The sequence below is a fragment of the Mandrillus leucophaeus genome, unplaced genomic scaffold (genome assembly GCF_000951045.1).
Source record: "Mandrillus leucophaeus isolate KB7577 unplaced genomic scaffold, Mleu.le_1.0 Scaffold94, whole genome shotgun sequence".
NCBI classification, from domain to species: Eukaryota; Metazoa; Chordata; class Mammalia; order Primates; family Cercopithecidae; genus Mandrillus; species Mandrillus leucophaeus.
The window spans coordinates 57201-62787 of NW_012110252.1; positions in this window are offsets into that span (position 1 = coordinate 57201).

Genomic DNA, 5587 nt, shown 5'->3' on the forward strand with positions numbered 1-5587 from the left:
AACGTCCTATGCTCATGGATGGGTGGAATCAATATTGTGAAAATGACCATACTGCCAAAAGCAATCTATAAATTCAATGCAATCCCTATCAAAATATCACCATCATTCTTCACAGAACTAGAAAAAACAATCTTAAACAATCTTAAAAATAATATGGAACCAGAAAAGAGCCTGCATAGCCAAAGCAAGACTAAGGAAAAAGAACAAGCCTAGAGGCATTACATTACCCAACTTCAAACTCCACTATAAGCCCATAGTCACCAAAACAGCGTGGTACTGGTATAAAAATAGGCCCATAGACCAATGGAACAGAATAGAGAACCTAGAAATAAAGCCAAATACTCACAGTCAACTGATCTTCAACAAAGCAAACAAAAACTTAAAAGTGGGAAAAGGGCACCCTATTCAACAAATGGTGCTAGGACAATTGGCAAGCCACAAGCAGAAGAATGAAACTGGATCCTCGTCTCTCACTTTACACAAAAATCAACTCAAGATGGGTCAAAGATTTAGCATAATTCTTAAAAGCCCTAGGATTTTTGGAATGGTAAATGAGCACCAGATTCCACTTAAAGTCACCAGCTGCATTAACCCCTAACAAGAGCGTGGGCCTGTCCTTTGAAGCTTTGAAGCCAGACATTGACTTCTCCTTTCTAGTTATGTAAGTCCTAGATGGCATCTTCTCCCAACACAAGGTTGTTTTGACTACACTGAAAATTTTTTGTTTAGTATAGCCACCTTCATTATTTGTCTTAGATCTTCTGATAACTTACTGCAGCTTCTCCATCAGCACTTGCTCCTTCACCTTGCACTTTTATGTTATGGAGATGGTTTCTTCCCTTAAACCTCATGAACCAACCTCTGTTATCTTCCAATTTTTCTTATGCAGCTTCCTCACCTCTCTCAGCCTTGATAGAATTGGAGAGAGTTATGGTTTTGCTCTGGATTAGGCTTTGGCTTAAAGGAATGTTGTGGCTGGTTTGATCTTCTAACCAGACCACTCAAACTTTCTCCATATCACCAATGGAGCTGTTTTACTTTCTTATTATTATTCATGTGTTCATTGGAGTAGCACTTTTAATTTCCTTCAATAACTTTTCCTTTGCATTCACAACTTGGCTAAGGGGCACAAAAGACCTAGCTTTCAGCCAGTCTTGTCTTTCTACATGCCTTCTTCCCTAAGACTAATCATTTCTACCTTTTGATTTAGTGAAAGTTGTGTGACTCTGCCTGTCACCTGGATACTTAGAGAATATTGTAGACTTGTTGATTGGTCAATTTTAATATTGTTTTTTCTCAGGAAATAGGAAGGCCCAAGGAGAGAGAGAGAGAGAGAGAGAGAGAGATGGTAGAATGGCCAATCAGTGGAGCAGTCAGAACACACATGACATTTACGGGTTAAGTTCATCATCTTATATGAGCACAGTTCACGTGACCCAAAACAATTACAACAGTAACATCAAAGATCACTGATCACAGATCACTACAACAGATATAATAATGATAAAGTTTGAAATGTGAGAATTACCAAAATACGATACAGAGCCACAACGTGAGCAAATGCTGTTGGAAAAAAGGTGCTGATAGACTTGCTCCACTCAGAGTTGCCACGAACCTTCAGTTTGTAATAAACACAATATTTGGCCCGGCCTGGTGGCTCACACCTGTAATCCCAGCACTTTAGGAGGCAGAGGCGGGCAGATCACGAGGTCAGGAGATCAAGCCCATCCTGGCTAACACTCTGAAACCCCGTCTCTACTAAAAATACAAAAAATTAGCTGGGCGTGGTGGCGGGTGCCTGTAGTCCCAGCTACTCGGGAGGCTGAGGCAGGAGAATGACTTAAACCCGGGAGGCGGAGCTTGCAGTGAGCCAAGATCGTGCCACTGCACTCCAGCCGGGGCGACAGAGAAAGACTCCGTCTCAAAAAAAAAAAAAAAATAGTAATAATAATAATAAATAAACACAGTATCTGTAAAGTGCAATCAAATGAATCACAATACCCAAGTGTGCCTACAGTACAACGAGTATTAATAAGTACCATGGGGAAAATTAAACAGGCAAAAGGGCAAGAGGGTACTGGAGAATTACAATTTTAAATACGATGATGTGCAAGGTTTCACTAAGAAGATGAGTGGCATTTGACCACAAGCCTTAAGGATGAGAGGGGAGGAAGCCATAGACATTTCTAGGGGGAGAGCATCCCAGGCAGGACATGCAAAGGACATAGCATATTAGGTCCAGGACTGGGACTTAAACAGGGGCCATAATCCAACTAGAGATGATGCCACTGGCCATAAACCCTAAGCAGAAGTTGCAGGATATACTTTTCCAGAACTCCTATCATCTGCCTTTTCATGGAAACCCAAAACACTCTAAGTGAAAATCCAGATTTATGCCAAAGAGAAAATGGAGAGGGATTATTCACTTAACTTAAGGCTTCACAATAGGAACCTTTTATTCAGGAAACTCCCCAGGCACATGTAAAATGGTTTTAGATTTAGAATTGTAATTCCCAGGATTTTTCAGAAATCCATTTACCACACAGAGCAAGGAACCCCTACGGTGCTGATGCATTTAGTCTGATTTGGTCCTACTCCCTCGCTGAGTCCTCAGGTCTCCCCCATACCTTCTTTGCAAGCTGCCCAGCTAAGGTTAGAAGCCCTGACCATCAGGGGAGGCCAGCACCAAGTGATGAGGGTGAACTCCAGAGTGGTGGGCTGCTGCTGCAAAAGGCACTGGGTGCTGACTTCCCTGACTATGGTTTCATCTACTGTCACAGCCACGCCTGCCTCCCAATTCGTCCCAGCCCTCGGGGCTTCACTCAAAGCAGTGGGGCTGTTTCATTGGTTTTATTGACATTTATTGTTTCTCAGATTCAAGAAAAATATCCAATTTGGAGGACTTAGAAAATTCACAGAACAAAGAACTGTTTTTAAAACTTCCATAATCCTACCACTCAGAGAAAAACACTGGTGGCCACCCTGGCTGGCTGCTAATTACTGAAGTCCCAGGAATTTAGATTGGCTATCCCCTTTTGTGTCTCCAAAAAGTTTCTCTGCCATGATACCACTCCCCTCAAGATTGCTAGAAGCAAAGGTCTGGGTGTGGGCAGTTAGAGAGGTAGAAAGGATGGAAGTCAATTTAAGTTGGCTAGTTCAATTCAAGTCGCCAATATCCATGTCTATAACTAGCTGGGGAGATGCCAAACCTACAGATGGGGCGAGGGGGTGGCTAGATCTGCAGGCTCATCTTCAGAAAACTGGCTATATGCAGATGCTAGGTCTCCCCTGGGAAGATTTCAGGAGCGAGCAGTTGCAGCAAGGGGCAAGATAGGAAGAGGACCCACCTCCCTCTCTCCCAAGGCCCGGGCATGCCCCTCAGGAACCAACTCTCATAGCAAGGAGTGACCTTAGCACCTACGGCTCCAAGTCCTGTTAGTGTTGCTGGTACCCCTAAATAGTAAAGTAGCAGTAACAGTGGGGATGTGGATGGAGGGAGGTGGCTATGACAAGTACAGAGGCAGGATGTATCAGTCAGCCATTGCTGTAATATGCCATTCCAAAGTAGGGTGGCATGGCCTAAAACAACAACCAATGAGTCTTACTTAGGTACCAGTAGGTTAGCCATCAATTGACTGATCTAGGTTAGGTTTAGCTGGGCTAGATTTCAAACTGCAGGCTGAATCCATGCCATCTCCATGTCTCTCTAACCCACGTTGGAGCTGTGGACTAGCTGGATTGTGTTCTTTTCATGGCAATAGCTGAAGCACAAGAGCACGGGCTCAATTCTGAAGCACATGTTAAGATTTTGCTCACATCATATCTAATAACATCCAATGGTCAAAGCAAGTTATGTGGCCAACCCCCATCTCAATGCGATGAGGCAGTATTCTGCCTCTAGGAGGAGGAACTGCAAACCCACATGGCAATGGGAAACAGGGAGGGGTGAAGAATTGAGGACAAGGCACTCTACCACACTGATATGTCGAATTGTAATCCCCAATGTTGGAGGTGGAGCCTGGTGGGAGGTGGCCAGATTGTAATGATGGTCCTTCATGAATGGGTTAGCAACATCCCTTTGATGCTGTTCTCATGATAGTGAATGAGTTATCACGAGATCTGGTTGTTTAAAAACGTGTAGCACTTTCCCCGCCTCTCTCTTGCTCCTGCTCCCACCATGTGAGATGCCTTGCTCCCCCTTTGCCTCTGCCATGATTCTAAGTTTCCTGAGGCCTCCCCAGAAGCCAAGCAGATGCCACCGTGTTTCCTGTACAGCCCGCAGAACCGTCCGCCAATCAAACCTCTTTTTGTTATAAATTCCCCAGTCTCGGGTATTTCTTTATAGCAGTGCAAGAACATACTAATACACACACAGATGCTATGTCCACAGGTAAGGGCAACACTCATATTCACATTGATAAATAAGATTCCAGGGATTAGGATGTGGATGCATCTTTTTAGGGGGTCTTATTTATCAATGTGAACATGAGTGTTACCTTATTTGGAAAAAGACTCTTTGCAGATGTAATGAAGGATCTTCAGATGAAGAGATTATCCGACATTAGCCAGGCAGACCCTAAGTCTAATGATAAATGTCCTTATGAGAAAGAGTGGTAGATTCTTCTGCAGTGGCAGATTACATCTACCGAAGAGGAAGAGGCAACGTCAAGACAGGCGGAGGTTAAAGCAATGCAGCTGCAAGCCAAGGAATGCCTGGAGCCACCAGAAGCTAGAAGAGTCAGGGAACAAATTCTTCCCTAAAGCCTCTGGAGGGAACACAGCTCTGCTGATACTTTAATCTTGAACTTGTGGCCTCCAGAGCTGAAAGAGGATACATTTCTGTTGTTTTAAGCCGCCAAGTTTATGGAAATTTCTTATGTCAGTCAAAGGAAACTAATGCAATTGATAATAGTAATGGTGTGTTAGTTCACCTGAAGATACTAGAAATAGGCCCTCACTGGTCAACTATGAAGACTAATCGGAATAATCGAGAGATATTCGTCATCTTTGCATACACTGAGTATAAGAATCTAGCAAAGACCTTCAACTTGGACGTGTAGGTATGGCACAGAGACTTGATCTATGAACAATCCCTTGCTGAGCTAGGGTCTGGAAAATTCCAGTTGCTTGAGCTATTGGTCTGGAAAAATCCAGTTGCTTTTGTTCCTATAAATGGACAAAAATCCTACTCATGGTATAATATTAAATCTGTATTGAGTGAATCTTGCATAGCAGGTAGTGGTCGAAGCACCTAGGAGGACAGAGCTGGAACTCTCTGAGTATATAAGAGCCAGTAGCAGGAAGAGTATGTTTTCTGCTTGCTAAAACATGCTAGTTCAGTGCTGTGGGACAACATTTGATGGGAGTGAGCTAATATTGGCTACTGTTGGGTTGCAAAGAGAACTTAAGACTAGTGTGTGCTATGGTTTGAATGCGTCCCCTCTAAAATTCAGGTGACCTCAGGGCAACGATATTGGGAGGCACAGCCTTTGGAAAGTAACTGAGTCATGAGAGCTCTGCCCTCGTGAATGGAATTAGGTGCTCTTATAAAAGGACTTGACAGAGTTTGCTCCTCTTTGCCCGTGTT